Source organism: Hippocampus zosterae, chromosome 8 (assembly GCF_025434085.1).
Source record: "Hippocampus zosterae strain Florida chromosome 8, ASM2543408v3, whole genome shotgun sequence".
Taxonomy (NCBI): domain Eukaryota; kingdom Metazoa; phylum Chordata; class Actinopteri; order Syngnathiformes; family Syngnathidae; genus Hippocampus; species Hippocampus zosterae.
In genome coordinates, this window is record NC_067458.1 from 16,385,335 (window position 1) to 16,410,030 (window position 24,696).

Below are 24,696 nucleotides of genomic sequence, written 5' to 3' on the forward strand. Positions count from 1 at the left end.
TTGCCTGATGATGAATCGATTCTTTCAAAGATGGTTCTGTTTAATTTGGGCGACGGGGTTGCCGTCATAATTCTTGAAAAAAAAAAACAATATTTTATAGTGAGTGAATTGTACAACCCACCTCAGTGATTTCATCGAAATGTAAATTGTACCACTTTCAATCTAGATCTGATCCGGATTTTTGTCTTTATCTATTTAAGCCTTGATCAGTTGGATCTAAAATCTGGCACCAGTACCATTTGCAGCCCGTTGCACGTTTTTTATTGGTCCGTATCAGGAGTTGATAAGAGAAGGTAAAAGTAAACATCACCCACAATTTAAAAAAAAAAAGAATAAAGTTGAAAGTTACAAGTCATCACACTTTTTTTAAAAATTATTTAAAAATGTGAAGAAAAAAAATATTAAAAATAGTGATTTTTTTTAAAAATTGGAGATAATAACACTATTTTTGGAATATTTTATTAAATTGAATATTACAGTATATCATGCAATCTATACAAATAACTTTTTGCTTTGTCATCAATAGCCCCTAGCCAATGTGTTTAACTCCTTATCATATCATTACCCAAATTTCTTTCGAGACAGTTTTTAATTAACTGCCACAATGTTAATTTAAAAAAAAGCCCTACGTGCTTGCTAAAAATGTAATATATTCTTAATGTGTTACGCCGCAAATTTTCTATTGAGGGAACTGCTCTCTTCTTGTGTGCTTACTTGAGATGTGTTTTTACTTTTTTTTTTGTGGAAAACAAAAAAAATGACTGATTCAATTATGCTCACGATAGGTCAATCGAGACTATATTGGATTTCGTTCAGGTTTTACAAACATAAGGTGACATTGTCCCCCAGTGCCCCTCATTTTTCTGTATGTGGGGGAAAAAAAATGTCATCCCTGTTGTATACTGTTGGCGATTGGGCATTTGACAAAAGCATGATCCTTGGCAGACGTGCACTCTCAGGCTGTTGTTGCTGGGTGATAAAGTCAAAATTAGCGCATAAATGCAACAGCAGCTCCTCTCACAGGAGCCTTGTGATTGCTGTGTCGTTTTTGTTATTATTGCATGTACCAACTCATTACAGCGCGACTCCCGCCAATCTCCTGGCACGCGGCGAGATTGGCGCCTCGAGTTTTCCTTTTCCTACCACCTCCGCCTGGCAACAGTGCTTACAAAATGGCCGATCGCTATCTGCCAGCTGTCTCGCTCGGCCAAGATGGCGCTCGGGCGTTCTCTTCGAGTGCCCGCTGTTTGCCATCTGCCCTCCGAATGTTAACGGCTATGCAAATACACCGTAATTGCATTTGCATGCGCTCCATCCGTGCCATTCCTTCCCCCTTTTTTTCAGCTGTAAATAAAAGCGTTGAAAGAAAAGCCGAATAAAAAGCTGCCCGGCTGCTGATTGAATAAGCCGTGAGGGCAATTAGCGGGTGAATGTCGCCTGCGTGGCCAGCGTCTTAAGCATTTTAAGCTCACCTCATTACCTATGCAAATGCCCTTTTCTACTTTTGGATGGGAGCCTTCCACTCGCGGCCGCCACTTTTTGGGAGACGCTGCCGTTGTTGCCGCATTGTGCCATATGTGACATCTGTGCCGGGCTTCATGCCTCCGCTGACAGGCACACTGTAAAGGAAAGGAGCGTCCAATACATAATGGCCTCATTAGCATGCTCGCGGATCCCTGCTATAGGCCCTGGTGTGCTGCTGTGCCGTGGGACCCGGCGGTGTACGCCCTTCTCACAGCACTCAGCATGCAACATTGTGTTAACACCCACCACCCCTCTCCCCAGCCGCCCTCATATACACACACACAATGCGGCGCTTTATTACGCCTTGTCAAAGCGCGGGGGGATCAGGGCTATCCGTGCACAAGCAGCGGGATGCAGGCTGCTGTGTCGTCGCAACAGTGCTGGTGTACCCCCCCCCCCCCTGCGCTTGCCGTTTTTGTCTCCGTGTTTATGTTTGTGTGCGATTGGCCATTTTATGGCGAGCCCCTCAGGTATTTGGGGTTGTTTTCACCTGTCAGGGCTAATTAGGAGTGGACCCTCTCTATCTGCGCACCCCCTGGAAGTAGGCCATCATCCCGTCGGAAGACTCACCCCCTGCTTGCTGACTGTTAGGACACCGCACGGCAGTGTGTTACTGTTAGAAATTAGTCGGGTATTTTTATTAAACAATGTGCAATGGCAGCTTGACTTAAGAGTGGACCAATTGTGTTTCAAGTTGTGAGCCATTGCTTGGATGATGTGTTTGTTATATTTTGATTATGTATACACTGCTCCTTGGGTTTAGTGACAGAAGAAAGAAAAAAAAAGAGCCGCAATCGCTGATGCTCCTTCAACCATTTAGACAAACACTAACAAGCAAATGCAAAAATGAGAACACTCACAAGGAGCATGGAGCAGATGCTCACACTTAAAAAGCCCGCATTAATGACTACAGACCCTAATGTCACTCACTAAAGGCACACGTTAACGCACGAGTACTGCAGAAGTTTGACTTCATTACATTTGCATTCTCTTTAACTATGGTGTTATGTTATTATATTTATATGTTGCAATATAGTGCTATTCTTCATCAACTGGCCATTTGCCTTAACCAGAAAGTCGTTTTCTTGTTACCTGCAAAACCTGGTCATGAAGACAAGCATTAAAAAGCGAATGCTAAGCCCCATTTCAACTCCCTTGCTAACCAACACAGCAACACTTTAGCACCAAAAACAGACTTTCATGTGAAGTTTGCAGATTTACCTCACATTTCAGTATTAAAGATGACCTTACAGCATGGTTGCACCTTAATATTGTACGTTTTAAACTCCACTTGATATTAATGTAATATCAAAACTTATTGTAACAAATTTGTGCAAAGTTCTTCTCTTTCTGATGTGGCGTGTTAGGCACTTTGTAATGCGTATTGCTGCCCCCTTCAGGTCTGGAGTATAACATTGACACCATTTTTGACAAATCGTTTTTTTTTTCTTGTTTGTTTTGTTCGGCGCATCATTGGGTTAAAACGTGCCTTGTCAGTCCTCACAAGCAGACATTAGTCTTGCATGCCTCTTATCTGTCATTAGCATAATAACAATGGAAGTGTCATGTTTTATACAGCAGCAGAATGAACATAACCCACAACCAGGTTTACTTAACCACGCGCGCGCGCACACACACACACACACGCACACTTGTACAAAGAGTAATTCTAATCCATTGACTGTTTGCATTCACACTTACTTAAAGGATATAAAGAAAACACTCTGCACCCACCTTCTCCTGCAGAAAGCTTTTATGCTAATGAATGCAAGTGAAGCTGTGCATTTCGGTGGCATACTGTGCACAGATGAGCTTGCTTCAGGTGGTCTGCAGTACGGTGTAATTTCATACGGAGAGTCAAATGTCGATTTGTTAATATTAATATATGAATATTTTCATGTAGCAAATAAATGAATTAGAAAGAATGCCAGCATCAAATTGTCACCATCATAAAACCTTGATTAAATATACGGGCAATGCTTTAAGAAGCATGTTAACATTCTTTACCATCATCCACATTTCAAATAAATGAATAAACTATGATATTGAGACACACTGCACTGGTAGCCACTTGTCTTGCAAAAAACAGTTCAGCCATAAGTGTACAGAGACCATGACAACACTTTCAGATGGCAAAAGTAGTCAGGCTGGGTACTCATGTATTACAGATACTTGTGCTTTGGTTCCAATATTCAGTCACGGCTGGTGCAAGCCCGGAAAGAAAATTGGTGAGCGGCATCATGGAAGAGCATCTGCCACAAAATTGTGCTCATCAAACAAGTAACTCACGTGGTGACCCGTGAAGTGAGTCGCACCAACAACTCCTGTGCACACTATAAGCAAAAAGTGAATTTGAAATTTGAATAATCAGTTTGCTGCTAAAGCCATAGCAATACTGTATGTACATATTCTGTTTTTCAATACTATTTCACTATAATTCTAATTACTTATGTAACTGTAGATAAAAAGCCAAGTGTGGAGAGTCTCTGTGCATCAATTTCAGTCAGTGAACAGGGCAACTGATCATTGCTAAAAACTTCTCAAAATATCCGCACTCTCTTCATTGTTCGTATTTTCCTCTTCTTTTTGACCATCCACTTTTTTCATGACAATCACGCCATGTTTTTGTAGTTTAGCAAAAAATAATATTGTCCAAAATATTGCATTGTGGTGCCTTAAAATATGCTACGTGCTACCCGTTTTTCGAATGCGGCACATTAGTTGATGTGCTCTCAGTCACTTGGCATGTGGCGAAGTATCGCCAACTGTAATTGTTTTTCCTGTTGATTCGCTTGAGTCGTATTTGGCTGCCGGCCTGAAAGCTAGCAAGCATTTGCTAGCAATTTATTTAACATGTTACCACTGATTGTGTGAATTAGGCAACAACAAAAAAATGCATGAGTCGCAAATGATAGCGACTGAAAAAAAATCCCGTGTTTTATTTCCAGATCTTACTTCTCGGAATGTATTGTGTCATGGTCATTCATGCTCTCTGCTTCATCTTCCTATATATGTCGCTGCTGTCCCTATATGTTTCCGCTTTATCGGACCCAAAAATATTAATCACTCAAGATTTGGAAGGCTTTTTTAAATATCATTCTGTCAACTTTGACAAGGTACCAACACTTCCCAAAGATCTATTCAATTACAGTTATGTATTCTTTTTGCAAATGACAATTTTGAGAGTGGGCTTAGTTGTGCTTTATTCAGATTGCTTGCTGCTTTTTATTTGCTTCCCTATTGATTTTGTTCGCGCGTGTGTGTGTGTGTGTGTGTCGCATTGATGTAATACTTGCTGAAAGCATTTACAGCCATCGCTCAATTCTTTTCAGTCCCGTTCCACTTGTCTTACGTGCCTCCTTGCAACCAAGCTGAGGCGCAGCGATCGTTTCTTCTCAATTACTTCATTTCATTGGAGTTCAACGGGCATTTCCACTCAACTTGGAATTCAAACCAGTATCACTTTTTGTCTTCAGACTTCAGCTCAGTGACCCAGCTAATGTTTTCACATTACTAAATGTGTTTTGCATTTCGGTAAAGAGGTATCATGATATCAGTACAATATATTCTTATGTAGGAATCTGCTCCCGTTGCTACACTGGTAGTCACCCTAAGTCTTATTTCGAATTCTGGGAAAGAAGTTAGGAGTTTGGGCAAATTGGGGGGGGGTGCATTGCTCCAAGTCAGTGATTATGTCATCCCAACCGGCTGAAAACGCTGCACCTGGCCAGACAGGCACTGAAGGGCAGAATTATGAAGCTAGAGTGGAATGGAGGCTGCATGAGGAGAAAAAAAAAGGAATGAAAATTGAGTAGTGCTGCATGTGTGATTAAACTGCCTGCTCGGACTCAAGTGAAAGGCCACACTGCTCGACACAGACATGCCCCTAATGAAAATATGACGCCAACCCCATGTATGATGAATGATGTGCATGAGTGCATACAGCCTACGTGCAGTGGCGACGCTAAGTAGGATTTTGTACTGAAAAGCTTCGCCTTTTGTATTCTATTGTATGGAAACCGGTGCCCTATAGCCCCTTTTGTAAGTGCGAGAAACCATATTTGGTCATGGACTTTTGCCTTGATGAGGCAACATGTGTCTCATTGTCCAATTTGTGAACATTTTTACATTTTCATACTTTATTTGGAGTGCACTTGAGAAAAAATGTTTTTAAAAAAAAGAATTCTATCCTGATAAAATGTTTCTTTTTGTTCCTGGCATTCCCTTTCCTTTCTGGGATGACGAAAGGTCTTATGTTTCTCATTATGCCCCAATTTATTAAAAAAGATAATGTAGGTTTTGTATGATTTCCTACTCAGTTGTTTTGCTCTTGTAGGTATATATGCATAATCTACAATATAAAGATTCAGTCCAAATCTGTCCTCTACAAAGAAAAGAATGTTCACTTTTAAATTTGTGGATTTAACATTGTGGTGATTGAGTATAAAATTGCACAGTGTGCTCTTTCTAATATTTTGGCTTGTGTTACAATTAATATGATTGCATATACACAAAATAAGGTCTTCAGTGTTATCTAGCCATGTACAACAATTTTTTCCGTCCAGATGCCGAGACTTCGCATCAGTCATCCAGCGAGCGTGGGAATGGGCTCGATGATGATGATGATGATGATGATGACGATGACGAAGGGGGAGTCTGTGTAGTGAAGGAAGTTGCACTTATTATGTGGCTAGACGGCCCAGTTGTGCTGACGTTCATTCAGAAACAGGTTTGGAATGATCGCAGGGGTCAAGGTCAGGGGTGTGGTAGTGCGCTAGGGGGAGGTTTCGTCTGTGTGCGTGTGTTTGCATCCCCCCTTCCCCTCCCCCCTCAGCTGGCCGACTGTGTAAGCTGTCTCGGTGTTTGCTTATTTTATAAGCTGCTTCTTATTGCTTTGCTCCATGGACAACTTGGTGCAAAAAGGGATAGGGGGGGGATTCGGGTGGGTGTGGGGGGTGTAGTTGTGGTTGGGTCGGGGGATTCATCACCACCCACCTTCTGGCCCGTCTCCAGAAGTCCAAATCAAGCCAGGAATCAGTCCTGCATCTCTGTAGCCCCCCCCCCCCCCCCCCCCGGTCAAATAAGCGCCCCCTTTGCAGCACCATGGAGTGAAACCCGGTCAGACACTTTGACAGCCCCCCCACCAACCCCAGCAACACCCCCCTGGTTGTCTCAGTCTGCTGCCTCCTGTAATTTAACATGTCAGCTCAGGGTTCATCTCATGTGCACCCCAAAGTAGGTAGCCAGGCACCTCTTACACTTGCCGCAGCCGTGAACATCGTATACAGGACTGTATAGGTGTCTTGAAATACCACAGGGGGTTTTTTTCGATTATATTTTGACACCCGTAAAGAACGGGTTTCCTCTATTTGATGTCAAGTCTCAATTACCGGTAGTCTATTTTGAATGAATAAACACATGTGTCATAAGAGATACTGTAGCTTCCTTTTAGCAGCAGTTTAAAAAGAATAAAGGGAGTAACTATCAACATGTCAGTTGAGATGGTATTGTTCACACATGGACTTAAAGAGTTAATTGCTAACAACAAAAAAAGAAGAGTGGGAAAAAGTGCTCACACAGCTACTTGTGTCAAGAAAGAAAAAAGACTGGTAAAAACAGAACGACTGATTCAACTTCATTTACTTGAATAAAAGTAAAAAGAAAAAAAGAGTACAGACTCCATACCGGTGTATAAGTACAAACAGTAAAAATCAACACTGCTTATCCTCTATGGGTCAACTTGGCACAATGAAAAAAAATGAAATCTACACACAAGATAGTACAAATACATCCAATCAATCATATTGAGAGCTGTAGAATTTACCTCTTGAAAGTATAGTCTGCTTTGGTAAGTTGAAAAATTACTCTGGTGGCTAAATTTAGATGATAGGACCTCCAGAGGTTCCTACTTCTGAGCTAAGATTCCTGCAGTTGAAATGTGCTAGTTTTTAATTTATTAGGGGGGGGGGGGGCGGTGCCAAAGGAGAAACAGGCAGCTGTCAGGTTGTATTTGAAACACGTGTTAAGATATTTCATTTCCAAATGAAGAATGCTCTTTAAAAGCTGTAATCCCGTTGGTAATACAAATGTAATTTGCTACTTGGATACTTTTAATGGAGGAATATGGAAAAAAAAATCAAGGGCATTGGACGGAACTAGCGTTCTCATTTTCCACCATTGGGGGCAATTCTGCTTCATTGGAAAGAAAGAAAGAAAGAAAGAAAGAAAGAAAGAAAGAAAGAAAGAAAGAAAGAAAGAAAGAAAGAAAGAAAGAAAGAAAGAAAGAAAGAAAGATAGAAAGAAAGAAAGAAAGAACTTTTCCTTCATCACCTCAACACAAGTCGGCCCCTCTCTTTCTCCTCGCCTCCGCCTGGAGGGAGGGGACGGGCGGAGCCGTCGTCCACCTGCAACAGAACCAACATCCCGTCTCACGGCCACCTCATCGTCTCAGCCCTCGCGTTGAAATCAAGCTTAGCGACGACATTCGGTGACCGCTCACCTTGTTCACACACACACACACACTGCAGCCACCCACTGCTTAAATCCCTATCAGCATGTCAAGTTAAATGTCTGCCCAGCTGGGGTTGACACACATGCATGCACACGCACACAGGCATTGACACACCACCATCTTTCGCTCGCTCCCAGGCTTTAGCCTTCATCCCCGCTGACCCCTTTCACCTCGTCTTTTCCTCCCCGCCGCCTCTCCTCCGAGCTACTAAATCTGCGCCCGCTTTATAACGGCCCACTTTTTTATTATCGTGTTATTTATTTATTTGATTCTTTTTGAACCAGCTTTCTTCAATTGCTGCTATGTACCCTCGGGCCGCACCTCCCCCGCTCACCTTTTACATCATTGTGATTAAAAAGTTGCGGGAATCCTCCATCCTCTAAATTTGTCGCGACAACAACTCCGGGGTCAGTTTATCTGCTAATAAAATCAGCAGCTGAAATATCTGCAGTATGAAATAAGGTGCCATATTTTTTCTTATTTTATTCTTTTATGGACTGCTCCCACAAAATATACAGTCAACGGAAAATAAATTGTCCTATTTAATCAGTTTGAAGCCGAGCCAAGTCATAAGTGGCTTGTAGTGTAAATTACTTCAAAACCATTCAAATGGAAGACCTTTGGAAATGTATACACAAAACAGTATATCTATTTTTTAATCATCCATGAGACGCATTACTTTTGAAATTGTTTATTCTAATTGTACCATACGTTTGACAGATTTAGCGCTATTAAGCTAGGTTGAGACAGATCAAAAACATCGGGCAGCGCCACGTGTCTTACGTGCATTTCTTGGTCACACAACTACACGGGGGTTGTTTCGAGCAAAGGAGTGTATCCTCTGACAGATGGCAAACAAACTTTAAACATTGCTAGTGAATTTGGTGACCGATGGTTGTGTTGTTACTTTGTCTAATGCTAAATGCTATCTTAATTGACAGTACAGTTGCTGGGAACAATTTATGCCCGCAACATTAACGAGCTTTTTTGTCAGGCCCCTGCAGCTATTGGAAGCTGGATGTTTCGTTGACCTTGTGCCGGTCTGGTCCTTCATTATAACTTTGGAAATATGCTGCCAGAAAAGCTCGGCTTGTGTTGGGTCTAACCAGAGACACAGAAGCAAGACGCAGTCCTAGTCCTGGTATGATGAAAACATATAAACACATGCTAACAATTTAGATGAGAATGACAATGCAATCATAATAGGAAGGAATTTGATTTAACACATGATAAAAAATATTTTGGGTTGGGAGGCTAGAACTGATTAATGGCATGTCCGTTAGTTTCAGTGGGGAGAGCTGATTTGTGACTGTTGTGAGTGACAAGTGTGGAACATGGAACAGATTAAACGCATCACTCAAGGTGCAAATGTCCTCTGTATTTTACCCCTGCAAAGGTGGCCAAGATAGGCCTGAAATGACTTAGCAGGGCTCCTGGATGGACGCTAGCGAAGTAAATGAGCGGGCATGCTAAACGGTAACAAAACTTGACATTGTTTTAACAGCAACTTGATCATTTGGCTCCAAATTGGCCCAAAGTAACGTTAGCACTGATGCTAACATAAAACAAGATGTCCTTGACCGTTCCATTTATAATCTTCCATCTTCCATACCGCTTGATCCTCACTAGGGTCACGGGGGGTGCTGGAGCCCATCCCAGCCGTCTCCGGGCAGTAGGCGGGGGACACCCTGAATCGGTTGCCAGCCAATCGCAGGGCACACATAGACGAACAACCATCCACGCTCACACTCACACCTAGGGACAATTTAGAGTGTTCAATCAGCCTGCCACGCATATTTTTGGAATGTGGGAGGAAACCGGAGCACCCGGAGAAAACCCACGCAGGCCCGGGGAGAACATGCAAACTCCACACATGGAGGCCGGAGCTGGAATCGAACCCGGTACCTCTGCACTGTGAAGCCGACGTGCTAACCACTGGACTACCGGGCCGCCTCCATTTATAATCGAATTCACTAAAATAGAAAATCTACAGGCCAGTCCTTACTACAAACCATTGTACCATTCACATGATTTTGAAGGTTTTAGTTTCATCTAGTTATCACCATGTCTAAAGACAAAATTATTTGATCACATGTAGCAGTCAGCTCTCATATAAATCCTTCCTCTTCCGTTAACCCTTTCATGCACCCTATAACCTGCTAAAATCATAAGCTGTCCACTATGGTAGCAGCTGTCCCTGAAAGGGTTAAAGCTATATATAAATTTGATACTTTCTTTTGGGGTAGTGACAATAACAAGCAATGCAGCCTTCTCTACGACAGCAGTACGGTTGCTATCTTCTTGAAAATGTATTCACATCATCTTAACATCCCACTGGCACAATATTAGCAGGCGAAGTTATGACAAGTTGAGACCCCTGCCAGTGAATGAACTCTTATTAAAAAATGTGTGTGTATGTGTGTGTGTGGAGGGGGGCTGGTCTTTAATTTGTAAACAAAGCATGCAGGCCCTTCATTTTACTCATTTTTTTCCCATCAGGCATGGCGTGGACAGCACAGGGCTTGACAAGGATGGGGTCCTTGCTGCATGCACGTGACGAGAAGGGAAGGGAACGTGGACCATGTGGAGGTGTGTGCGCACTTTCATCATACAGTTGTCTCAACATTGTTAATCAATTACACACACTCACACACACACAGAGCGATCTACTGTGTGTGCGCGTGTTTGCCTGTGTGTCAAGAGATGCTCCTGATGTTGTGTTTTATCAGTCGTGCAGCAACGGTGAGAGCAGATGTTCGGCCCTCACCTGTCAAATTGTGGCCTTTGTTTTGAAAGAAAAATGTCTGAGAGTGAATTGAAAGTACCATATTTCCTCAAATCGCCCCCTTGGAACCAAAAATAACTTGCTGTCTAACAAGTGTCTGCTAATTTCTCCTTGGGTGTTTATCAATACACAGGGACAGGCAGGGCTGAAACAACAGGATGTATCGAGGAATATGGAGTACCACAAATTATTTGATGGGTGGGGGGGATAAAAAAAATACAATCATACATTTTCATTTCATACAGTTTACCTCACCCCCTATCCATGCGTTACTGCTTTGGCACGCATGAGACCTAAAGAAAGAATTCTGACATACATGTTTTTCATCAAGCAGGATCTTCATAGGTTGAGTTTGAAGAAGCTGTTTACACAGTGCAACAAAGCTTTAAATCCTCATCCACACCTTCCTGTGTGAAGGGAAGGTTCCATAGTGCGCCGCTCCATTAACGGGTGGGGGGTGGGGGAGATCCAACGTTCCAGTCATGCTCACTGGTAACGAGTAAAAAGGGCACAATTGAGCGCAATCCAATGAGGCATGTGTCGATTGTTATGAGAGGAGAAATTGTACAGAGCTAACACACAGAATGCAGGTTACATGGACTTTTGACTAACATGCAGGGTTGGGATGGTTACCTGTTAAAAAAAATGTAGTCAGTAATATAATCCAAGTACCGGTACCATTATATTAATGTCGCTTGTTTACTTTAGGATTTGTAAATGGCAAAAAAAAAGTGACAAAAACGAAATATGCTAAATATCAAGTACCGGTATATATTTTATGACTGTCTTGCCTCATGACACTACTTTTAAAACCTATCCATATTACAGAGTGTGTTTTTTAATTACCGGTACCAAAAATGTAGGGGGAAAATACTTTATGAAGCCTACCTTTGCAGTTAGGAGTAGACACGGTTGCCACATAATAAACGACACAAACGATCTGCTTTTCTCAAATCCTTTCTCCTACCACTTAGCCCGCAAAACTGACATTTAGCTTGTTGTTTCGTACCTCCACACCGCCTTTACGTTATTGAAAGTGGCGTTATTTTTCACTTTCAAGTGTCACAACGGGGTCGCGCCTTCCATTTTCAACCATTTTTTTTTACACACGGAGCCGCACCTTAAATCACATAGCGTATGTGTCGCATACGCTCTTTGTGTGCGTGTGGACGTCTGCATGCTCGCCGGAATGCGTACTGTTAGGGCCGCTATTAAACTGTCTGACTGCATCAAGCGCACCCAACCATAGAGTACTCTGTGTGTACGGTGTGCAAACTTCCCATGGCAGGCCACACATTGGGCATAACGTTGGAAATAATCTGACTTTCAAACATGTTTTTAAAAAATATTAAATCAAAATCAACAAAAGCCGAATCAGCGACAGCAAACGGTCTTGCATCAACCGTCTTTGCACATGTGTAACAGGCGAGTCATTACATAATTGTGTTATATTGAACTTGGGCGGGTGGATGCACTCACACTTATCAACAATATTGACTTTTCTGTAACTACTAAAATCGTTTTGAGTTCTGCCAATTTACAGCATTCTTCAGCATCTGTGCTTTCTTTCTCCCTGCTCCTCTTAACGGCTCAAAATCGAAATTTGGTCTTCCATGCTGTGGTTGACCGACTCGTTTTATTCCACATCGTATTTTGCAAGCGCAGATTGAGAAAAAGTCTCCAGTATGTTTCAAATGGAGTTCTTGTCGGCTAAAACCTAACCAGCAGTTCTGATGGATTACTAAAACAGAGTCATGTGACACAAGTGACACAAGTCTCTGTGACAAACCGAAACGACTCACGCGGGCAATCATAAATATGGAGAAAAGTACTCGTAGTGAGCGGAATATGTCACGGAATAAATTTGTTAGCCAAAGACTTGAGTTGATGTTGGACTTGGTGCCTAAGCAACTCTACTTGACTTACTTCATTTTGTTTTTTCCACAGTCCCCAAAAGGGTTAGTAATATGTTTGTTGCTGCGGATTTGATTTGCACGAGCGTGTCACTACACCGCATACAGAAAACGACCATAATTACCTTCATGAGGGGGCTATGAGATTTTTCGAGGTGTTCCTAATGATTTGTCCGGTGAGTTTATTTCATGTGCTTTTTTCCTCACGTTTTCGGGCTGTGGCACAATTACAACTGGGAGGGGTGGTGCAGAGAGTCAGACAGTTCAGAGGATCTACTAGACCAGGGGTGGGCAAACTTTTTGGCTCAGGGGCCGCATTGACTTTTAAAATTTGACAGAAAGGCCAGGTCAGCACAAGCTATGGTACATTTAAAAAAAACTGTATTTGTTGACAGTCCATATCAAACATCAACAGAACAAAAGCATGAAAGTACTGTATTAATGTACTTTTTAAAATGACAACAGTGTTGTTGATGACCTAATTTAGCCTGTGCATTGCTGCAGATGGGTTGTGATCAGATCAGTAGAAGTAGAGCGATACAAAGGTCCTAGGTGGTCGAAAAGACCCCCCCCCCCCAATCCCCGTGTTCTGCAACTTCAAGTCAATGCGCTACCTGGCGGTGAAATGCCTGTCATTACAAGTCCAATTGAAATGAGTGCAATCATTCATATCGAATCTTAATTGTGAACCAACCTTTGGCGGGCCGGATTAAAAGGACCAAAGGGCCGGATTCGGCCCGTGGGCCGCAGTTTGCTCACCTCTGTACCAGACAGTCTGACTACACTCCTGGACAAGTTGGGGGGGGGGGGGGGGGCTTGGTTATGGGCCTTCCTCAGACCTTGTACCCAGACCTCAATAGGACATTAGGTGGGAAGCGCAGCCTGAATGGCATGTTGAGACCCCTCCAAGGTCCTCACTGCTTCCCCCAAAAAAGCTGCACCCCTCACTTCTCAGACCCATTGAGGGGGTCCCACCAGACGCCCTCCACTCGTCAGCATCGTCTCTGCATAAATTACAGTCAGCTAAGCAACCTCCCTTGTGTGCCGTCTCCCAATCTGCTGCTCCGAAGACCCCCATCCCCTGCCCCCTCTCCTCCGACCCCAAAGGATCTCCTCTTCTCAAATCATGCACGTTACGCCCATTTCCTCTGTGGCGTCTCCTCACTTTTTACCTCTAAATCTCCGGCTCCCTCTCGGGCGGCCTCCTTTATATTCCCCGCTTTGGCTCTTCGTCTCCAGTCGTCCCGCTTCTCTCCTCCTCCTATTCAGCCTGGATATTGTTTACATCTGTCTCGCTAATCAACATCAGAGCCGCAGTAGACCTCACAGATGTTGTAATAATGCAGGCGGATTATCAGGTTTAACACTCAGGCTTATTTAAGGCCCCCCCCCCACACCCCCCACCACCCTGCGCCCCCACTCCCCATAGTCTGTTCCTCTGGTGTTTGACCTCTTATTTCTGAGCTGGGATTCAGCAGTTTTACACTTCTTGGATTTGACTTTCCATCCGAAGCATCTTCCAACGTGGAATTTGTTTGATCCTGCTTGCTGTAAATTGATCACAGCTTGGATTATAGTCAAGCCCAATTTATCATGGGGAATATGTTTCATCCCAGCCGCAAATGCAGAAAAGCCACAAAACTTCTTAAAACTTGCTTCCTCGGCACCTTTCTTGCTCGCACAGTTCCATAGATAAGATGCAAAGCGTGCTTGCTCCCAGTTTACCGTCGATGGCCACTGATGTTTTGTCTTTAGCGGTGCGTGCGCTGCGTAGCACGCTTAGCAGCTAGCTTCCTTTCTCATCATGGCGACGGTCCCACTGCTCCCCTAAAATATAATTAGATGCTCCTCAAAGACTCAGCGTCGTGCCGGCCGTTTTTATGAGCAAGCACATCCGATGTGTGCGCGTGCGTGTGTGTGTGTGTGTGTGTGTGTGTGTTTAAGGGTGGCGTAGAGGGGGTGGGGTCAGTGTATTTCTGTCTGGAGCCTAATCCCAAAGGTGATATTAGTCTGGTGAGGTGGCAAAGACACCACCCCCTTACTTGTCTATGTGCGTGTGTTTTGATGCTGCAGGCGTTAGGGTCAGCGAGTAAACCCAGACAGACTCTGTCTTGACCCCTGACCCATCACTGTCTACCAGTGCCGGCTGGGGTAGTGGAGGGCGAAGGGGTTGCGGATCACACACGCACGCACACGCACCCACCCACACACACACACACACCCACACACACCCACACACACCCACACACACACACACGCCATTGATGCAGACAGCTGATAGACGCCCAAGTGAATATACACACACTTACATGGACATATGCCAAAGCTGACCCCCCACCACAACCGCCACCCCCTTCCGTTGTTTGTTTGCAACAAGCCACACTTGCTTTTATTCCTCACCATAATTATAGTGACCACACACTGATTTTAACTTGTCTTCCATTTTTCTTTTTTTCTCCACAGATGAGGCCACTCTTGGTCGCCATGACGATGTAAAGCTGCAATCAAGTACAGGAACACATGCAACAAAGTGCGTGCTTTTTATTTGTCGTCATGAGAGCAGGTCAATTGAAGAAGCTTCTAAAATGTATTTTGAGGAGTCTTAAGGGGTTGAGCAACCACATCTGTTTAGAAGTACAGCTATAATCAGAAATCAGTCACACTTTTTCGTTTTTGTTAAGTTATGAATAGGCCTAATTAAAACCATGTATTGCCAAATTGTCTTATCTAAAAACAATAATTAAATTTGGATTGGATTGGATACAACTTTATTGTCAAATGTGTTGTATGTGTAACATACACACACACACACACACACACACACACAAACACAGCACAGATAAGTGACTATAATTTTTTTTAAATATTTTTTTAAATTCATGGAGTCATGAGATGTATTTGTTTTCTTCAGAAACACATTTTTCAATTGTTCTAATAAATTTAATTATTGGGGGAAATTGTGATACATTTTTGCTCTTCATAAAAAACAAGAAATACATTCTTTTTTTTTAATAAAAAAAATGATATTCATTAATCATATATGTATTGTGTATTTTACATTAAGTCAAGATCAACAAGGGTTTAAACAATAAAAATGTATTTTTAGTCATTCAATTTTGTCCAGTATCTCCTTTCCATTGATGTCCATACGATAAGAACACAGCATTAACTGATCACTTGTACAATGTTACCGATATTGTCCTGATGTGATTTCCAATAAATGTGTTTTTAAAAAGCCTTTGCTTTTATTGTACAATATTTTATTTTGTAAGTGTGCTGGCAGTACAACCCTAAAAGTGAAATATTGAGCACTTTCCCCTACTTTTCCAAAACGTTTATGAAAACACCCCAACTGCAAGTAAATGGATGCCATTATGGTCGTTCATAGCAGGGTGCTGTTTACGTGCCTGCACACAAAGCCGCGGACGCCCCATTGTGCGCCATGACTTGAGCAGCGACTGAAGGATTGGAAGGGGAACCGTTCAAGCCACTGGCCCAAATCTGTGGTGTCAATTAGACGTCTTTGTGGCCGAGCAGCAGGAGTGATGAAGCGAGTTGACGATGTTGAATGAAACCTTTTATTCAAAACCACACACACACACACACACACACACACACACGGGAGTGGGGCGCGACAGTGAAGGTTTTTTTTTAAAGGCTAAGTGTAAATTTCAAGCTGTTTATTGCCATTCCCAGTTGTAGTTGAAAGAACAAATTAAGGATGATGAGTGCCGATGCTTGCATTGATTCAAGGTGTTCATCACAGACGCTACCGATACCAGCCAACCGATACTTTTTAAAAATCTGGGGGAGAAATCAAGTAAATCCTCAATGAAAATCATCATCTGCATCAAAAAGAAAGGCTTTTGTTCACAATCTTTTGGCATTTTGTTAAATGAAATTTTATAGATGCAAAGTGCTAAAGGTGTAAGTATTGGTGAGTACTCAGAGTGAATATTACATGGGTCCCGTTTGACCCGTTTTGGGTTATTTTTGACACAATGATTTTTAGACGAACAAAGATGTATTGTAAACAAGCACTTAGCTTTACGAAAGTCAGCTAGCCTAATGCTAACGCATAATGCAAAAGCCATGGACAGGTTAACAAAACTAGCATCAATATAACACTTTCAGCAACCGGGATTTGATCACAAGCGATGCAGTAACACATGTAATGTGTGTAATGCTACTAAAACATGCCTTGTCTAAAGTAATGTTGGTAATCACTACTACATAAAATACTGTACATGGATGGAAAACCGAGCCAAGAAGAGTAGGTTATGAGCAGTGGAAAAGAGAAATAAGAGGCTAGAGAGGGTATAATAGTCCAAACCGTGCATGTAAACAGACCGCGTCCTCACTGTGGAACCGTAGGCCTCGCCCAGCCCTTAGGCTGGCGCTGACCTCGAAGGAGAGCCGGGCAGGCCTCTGTTGCCGTGCCAGTACAATGGAGTGTGTGCGTGTGTGTGTGTGTGTGTGTGTGTGTGTGTGCGTGTGTGTGCGTGTGTGTGTGTGTGTGTGTGTGTGTGAAAGAAAGTAGGAGATTATCCCATTCTGTGTGTCCAGTCACCAGTGCGGTATCGACCACGGCGGGCCACCCGGGGTGCCTGCAGTCAGCCGTGAGATGGCCTGATATACATGCTCACTGGCCATGCTGGATTCCCTCACACTCCACAGACACTCTGGAAAATGCTGGAATGACCTCTGCGCAAAGTACGCACGCACACACACGGAGTACAGTGGCCATCAGGTCATTTTGGGTGTCCGGCGAGGCGAAGCCGAGGTCATCGGGGAGGTGGAAAAGCTCTTTAAATGGTGGGAATGATAGCGTAACACCTCTAGATGGAGTTACGGATCATGTCACATGAAGTTTGCGTGCGACTCGTGTTGAGAGTGACGGCCTCGCCAAAGCATGGCTGGGCAAGCGTGCGCCGCCTGACCTTCTCGTCTAAAAATGAATAAAACGTTAGAGGAAGTCTTTGGACTTTTAGAAACATTCGGGACAACTGAGGAAACAACTGCTTCACTAACTGGCTTTATTCACTCTTGCTGGCATGCGGCAGAGGGCTGGGGGTGTCCTTTGTCATCTAATTGCCCCTCCACTGTTTGTTTGTGTTGTTAACATGCTGGGCAGTTTGCTACACAAAAGGCCTTTAACGACAGGGGACGGCGGAGCACAAAGCCGTAAAATGCACAAACAGGGTTATTTACATGGAGGTGTAACTACAAAGCAATGATGTGTTGCTATATTTCTGCTTTGAAAAATACAATTTGTTTGTTTAAGAAAACAGAACTTCTGTGACGCCTGTCGGATCAACCTCCTTGTATTTTATTTACCTTCTTTTATTTTATCTACGGGCGGCCCGGTAGTCCAGTGGTTAGCACGTCGGCTTCACAGTGCAGAGGTACCGGGTTCGATTCCAGCTCCGGCCTCCCTGTGTGGAGTTTGCATGTTCTCCCCGGGTCTGCGTGGGTTTTCTCCGGGTGCTCCGGTTTCCTCCCACATTCCAAAAACATGCATGGCAGGCTGATTGAACACTCCAAATTGTCCCTAGGTGTGAGTGTGAGCGTGAATGGTTGTTCGTCTCTGTGTGCCCTGCGATTGGCTGGCAACCGATTCAGGGTGTCCCCCGCCTACTGCCCGGAGACAGCTGGGATAGGCTCCAGCACCCCCCGCGACCCTAGTGAGGATCAAGCGGTACGGAAGAAGAAAAAAGAAGATTTTATCTACCTGTGGACAAGTGTTGAAATTTTGCACTCGTGCTTAAACAACGCAATGCAGATGATTTGTCAAAATACGTACATTCGATATTCACGATGTTTTACATTGACTGAGTGGGTAATCATAACAAAAAGGAGACAAAGCGCGCGCGCACACACACACACACACACACACACACCAAAAGAAAATGCAACTGCTAATTTTAACTGACATTTTGAAATGAAAACGCCAGTTTTAGTCATTCCCTAGGCTGAGTTTCACAAAGTGAATAATGACCGCAACAATGAACATTTTTTTAGGATGTCTATGTTAATGTTACAATTAATATTTAGAGAAGTCTAAGATCTTGACTACAGTGGACGGCTTATCAGGTTTTCATCCTACAGGGTGCATGAAAGGTTGAAAAGTAAAATTTAACCTGCACAGTGTTTTTTTTTCATGTAACATTAGATTTGTATTTTCATTCATTCATCTTCCGAGCCGCTTGATCCTCACTAGGGTCGCGGGGGGTGCTGGAGCCTATCCCAGCTGTCTTCGGGCAGTAGGCGGGGGACACCCTGAACCGGTTGCCAGCCAATCGCAGGGCACACAGAGACGAACAACCATTCACGCTCACACCTAGGGACAATTTAGAGTGTCCAATCAGCCTGCCACGCATGTTTTTGGAATGTGGGAGGAAACCGGAGTACCCGGAGAAAACCCACGCAGGCCCGGGGAGAACATGCAAACTCCACACAGGGAGGCCGGAGCTGGAATCGAACCCGGTACCTCTGCACTGTGAAGCCCACGTGCTAACCACTGGACTACCGGGCCGCCCAGATTTGTATTTTTCTTTTTTTTTTTTTTTTTTACCCAAAACATGATTAAAATTGAATTGCACTTGTTTTCAGAAATCTTAAATATAAATGGATCTTTTTTTTCCTTCTATAGTGTCAACTCATGGCTCCCAGCTGATATAGGGTGAGGGATGGGTACCTTGTGAGGACTTTGGAATGGTGGACAGTCATTTGTAGGCCACATCTAGACAAAACGATCAGTTGCAGTTGCATTCAAACCTATTTGTTTCAAAATAGCCTCTATCAATACATGCGAAGTATATTAGACTTGCAAAAGCTGTCTACATTTTAGTTTGATGTTCCGCCAAAAGCGTATCGCTCATGTTAGCTAGAGGCTGAGCTGCACTGCGTATGTTTACGGAGCAAATTAGCGCTAGGCAGATACACTTCCTGTGGCTTATCTAATTACGCTGGTCAACATCAACGATGAATTCGAGATGGCGTTACATGTGCCAAAATGAATTTTTCCTCGCTGATTTAAAAAAAAAGTATTTACTTTTTTATAGTACATCATGTGTTTGATATATTTTATTTGGTTGTTTTTAAGTTTGTCCTTTAAAACTCTGTACTATATGGATTTAACCTTGTATTGTAATTTATCGCGACGATGTTTCAGAAAAAATACCACCTGTTGCTCAACCTAGCCCTTATTTTAAACAACTAGAAATCATAAAAAAATGGGCAGATTCTGAATCAGCATTAAAAAAAAAAATCAATCTCGAAACGTTTACTTGCATCTCTGAGTAGAAAAGGATTTGTTGACCGGTGTTGCAGTATGTTCCATGTGGGAACTTGTTACGCCTCTGTACTGTAGCAGAGTAAAAACAAAGTAAGAATACAGGTCTTTTTTTTCCTTTTTTTTTACTAGCTGTCCCAGGACCACCCAAAATGGATCAGCGGCCCACTTTTGGGTCCCGACCCACCGTTTGAGAATCACTGCTCGAAATTGTCCATAGATATGAATGCGATTGTGAACCTTTGTTAGGCATCAGACACCAGCTCAGGCATGACACAAATGAGAACAAGCGCACCAGAAAATGAATGGATAGTTTTCCTTGGCCCCAGTCAAAATCCTAGCAACCAACAAAGACTCTTGTGAACCGGACTGTTTCGAGAAAGAATTGCGCTCGCTGTTGCGGTGAGAGCGCAACATTCAAAGAATCCGCTGAAGGAAAAATTGCCTAAATAAGTTCACCCTCGCTCAGTTCAGTCGTCCCCTCGCCTCCCCTGAACTTGGCCGCCCTCCCCAGACGCCTCATAGAATATCGCCTCGGCCCAGTGTGTGTGTGTGTGTATACACACAGAGGGAGCAAGCGGACTGACCGTGGCCGTGGGCGGGTGGGGCAGACGGCGGGTGGAGTGTGTGCGTCGGACAACCCGGGGCCCACTTTGTCACGCTGACCGCGGCGCCGCCATTGAATGTGTGCACAGGGAGCAGAAGGTTCACAGGACCCCGAGCCATTCTCATGCAAAACGCGCCGTGGCCTTCCATCCATCCACACCTCCGCTTTTCTTTTCTCTTTTTTGGGGGGGTAAAGAAACGCACATGCATGTTTATGAATGACCCCCGTGAGTCTGTTTGCGAGTCACATTGTCACAGAAACCACCAATAGGTCGAAAACGCTGGCTGGAGTTGATTTTGGTGGGAAAAGAAGGGTACAAGATGAACACATCCTAACTTCCTGTCACCTTGACGGTGAAAAACAATTTTCTACGACACGTTTCCACCAATTTCGAATTCTGTCTTTGCCTTCATGGTAAATTAGCCACGCTACTTCCTTCATTCCTCTTCTTGAAGGTGGCGCTTGCCGCCGGTGTGCACCTCTCATCAGGTTCGAACCTGCTCCGCACGTGACAAGAATGTTTTTTGTTTTTCAAATGTAAAATAGTGAAACAGACATACGTCGGATCCTTGGTTTATGAGCGACTTTGTTATAAAAAAACTAAACAAAACCCCAAAACAGTTCAGTTCACACGCTACATTTTTGAAGACAAATTACCTCAGTGAAAACGATGTTTTGTTTTTACAAACAGTTTCTCATGCTTTTGCTCTTGATTAGTTCTCAGAATGGTGCCTGAGAAATACAAAACTGCTTGAATTTGTGCTCCTTCGTAGCTGATTACAAATGAAAACGTATTTTTGTGATCTTGCTCCACATTTTGTTTTGGGGGAACTCAACCAACTGTACTATTTGAAGGTATAATAATGAATCAAATGTATAGCGCTTCTCTTAACACTCTAAGACACATGTGAATGACTGTGAATTATATTCTGATTTGCTACAGTATTTACAGGCCAGCCCCGCAAATAGCAGATGCCACTGTTTTTGAACGTTCACACTAAGCCCCCCAAATGTATTTTTACACCGAATGATCATGAACATCCATGGTGTACGAGGATCACACCTGATTCAATTGTTCATGATTGTTTAAGGCGTCTCCAGAGCCTGCTGACGAGCTGATCATTTGAATCAGGTGTGTCGTGATGGAGTAGGGAAGGATCTAAAACAGGAAAGGCATAACTCTCGACCAACTGGAGTTCACTACCCTTGGTCTGAATTGTCCCTTTGGCGTGATTGTGAGCGAAAATAGTCATTCGTCTCTGTGTGCGCTGTGATCGGCTGGCAACCAGTTCAGGATGCGCCCCGCCCCCCCCCCCCCCCTCCCCCCAACCCCTGCCTGCTGCCCGAAGTCAGATGGGACGGGCTCCAACACGCCCGCGATCCTCGTGAGGGTAAGTGAATTAGAAAATGGATGTATTAATGCAGTGTTTTTCAAAATATCCAATTTGTATGCCTATGTGATCTATCGCCCAGAAAGTAATTGTGTAGTACCTTCTCATACCGCTAGGGAGCAGCAACAGCTAGCCAATTGCTTTGTATTTCGACCACTCGAGACAAGCGAATTTGTGCCGCATGAATGCAGGACGACAGTGAAACAATAAATATGAAAGATTATAAAATACTTTTTTCTTTGTGTCCATTTGATTACAATTCAAGCTGTTATAATGTCATTAGTCAATGTTAAAAACCGGTAGGGTAACAATAAAACATTCATTCATCTTCCGTACCGCTTGATCCTCACTAGGGTCGCGGGGGGTGCTGGAGCCCATCCCAGCCGTCTCCGGGCAGTAGGCGGGGGACACCCTGAATCAGTTGCCAGCCAATCGCAGGGCACACATAGACGAACAACCATCCACGCTCACACTCACACCTAGGGACAATTTAGAGTGTTCAATCAGCCTGCCACGCATGTTTTTTGGAATGTGGGAGGAAACCGGAGCACCCGGAGAAAACCCACGCAGGCCCGGGGAGAACATGCAAACTCCACACAGGGAGGCCGGAGCTGGAATCGAACCCGATACCTCTGCACTGTGAAGCCGACGTGCTAACCACTGGACTACCGGGCCGCACAATAAAACATGTTAATTGTTAATAGGTGGGTTTTTTCACATTTTCAGCTAGTGGTGTGCCGCGAATTTTTTTTTTTTCAATGAAAGAAGTGTGCCTTGGCTCAAAAAAGGTTGTAAAACACTTGATTCATGGATATATAAAAAATGTCCGCGTACATAGTCCTGACAAGGTCATTGTTAAAATGAGAACAAGAAACTCATTGCCTCATCATCATTGCCTCTCAAATTCCCATTTTGAATCGAATCGCAATCCCACTGAATCGGTTCCACTTTAATACGAACCGTCCTTCAATTGTATCGGACCCAAAGTGACGAGTACTCATCCACTGTCGCAGCAAGTCCTAAAAATTGGCACTTCTAGTCTGACGAGAGTAAAGTCACGTGACTCAAGTTCCCCCTCCACCTCGATGGAGCATAGCTGCCATTGCAGAGCGAATTTGATTGAGTGCGGTCCGGGCCGGCGTGCACACTCCCTCTAATGGAAGCGGCTCAGTAATGCACCGACCTCGCAGCTTTTAACAGCTCTGCCAAAGCCATAAGTGGCCATATGTGCTGGATCTTGTAAAATTAACAAGGCTGAGCTATAGCACACAGGAGGAGGATGGGTGGGGGATGTCCCCGCAGCACTTTAGCATGCATACATTGAGCCACTACACTTCTAACTCGTGTTTGGGTTTCAAAGTAGGGTCACAATTAATTAACGGCGGTGAGGGTAATGGACGAGGAATGCAACCAGGGCCGCCTCTCCCGATATAAAAGCTTAGTCCGCACAGTGCGTAGGACACCATCGTCCATGGGGGATCCCGGTTTGCGCAAGGGGATGGATTGGATCATCCAGGGCAAATGTCATGTGCGACATTGTTAAAATATTTGTTTTTAAACTCCGATTAGGGTTTTAAACAAGACAGAGGGTCTCAAATTTGGGTTGTAAACTAGGGTTAGGATTTCATAGTAAGGTAAAAAAAAAAAATCTGGGCGTTCAATATGACGTTTTAAACTAGGGCTACGTGTGATTTTAAAGGTTAGGGTTTCAAAGTAGGGTTTTGAACTAGGATTAGTAACGTCTTAAAATAATGTTAGTGCTTTAAATCAGACTTAAGGTTTCAAATTGGTCTTAAACCAGTGTGAGCTTTTTAACTAATGGTGAGTTTTTAAAAACAAGTTGGGGTTTCAAAATAAGGTTTTAAACAAGGGCTTGCGTTTCAAAGTTGGGTTTTAATTTGAGGTTTGCACTGAGGATTGAGAGGAAGAAATTTCATCTATGCTGCATGTCATACATAAAGCATATTTGTCAATAAAGATGACCTTGACCTTGAGGTTAATGTTTTTTTTAATTCAGGTTTCAAAATAAAATGTGGGTTTTCAACTACATTTAGGGTTTCCAATTAGGGTTTTAAGATACTGTTAGGGGTTCAAAGTAGTGTTTTTAATTAATTGGATTTTACACAAAGACTTTGGTTTTTAAAAAAAAAAGGGGGGGGGTTTAATTAGAACTGGTGTTTCAAAGTTGGCTTTTGAAGCCACATTTAGATATTTTTGCGACCATAAAGGGGACTTTACAGAAGAGGCCTTTACTGGACAGCTTATGTTGTATAAAATCCCTCTCAAGGTGTTCGAATGCCCGCTGGATTTATGAGCGCTGTCTATTGCGAAGTGGCTCCAGTCTTGAGTCGCCCATCAAAGTGACTGCGACTGAATGTCGTCCAGAGCTGGTTGGCACGTGGGACATGCACGCACGTACACACATGCTTTAATATTTACACTCTCATCCAATACATCAGCACCGCCGTTGCTAGCTGCCACAGCCCACACGTTAATCATGTTTATCACGCAGGCTGTTGCATCCCAAACTGGACCGCGTAATGCCGAGAGCTTCTTCTCAAATGTTTGGAGTATTTGATATGCTTGGGAGGCGATGACATATGAGACAGTGTTGCCTTGAGATACACGTGACCCCGTGTTGTGTCGTTGTAACCCTTTTAAGAACGAGATA

The 24,696-nt window shown here is 43.5% G+C and overlaps 2 long non-coding RNA genes across 2 annotated transcripts in view; both read left to right on the forward strand.

The window, feature by feature from the left end:
- Positions 1 to 15,740, forward strand: part of LOC127605428 (uncharacterized) — a 41,688-nt gene extending 25,948 nt beyond the window's left edge. The window contains exons 4-5 of the long non-coding RNA XR_007963585.1: positions 10,535 to 10,624; positions 15,197 to 15,740. This is a non-coding gene — a long non-coding RNA (uncharacterized LOC127605428). The remainder of the gene's footprint in view (positions 1 to 10,534; positions 10,625 to 15,196) is intronic.
- Positions 6,260 to 7,489, forward strand: LOC127605436 (uncharacterized). Its single transcript, XR_007963593.1, has 2 exons — positions 6,260 to 7,028; positions 7,082 to 7,489. It is a non-coding gene; the product is annotated as an uncharacterized LOC127605436 (long non-coding RNA).
- Positions 15,741 to 24,696: the final 8,956 nt, after the last annotated feature.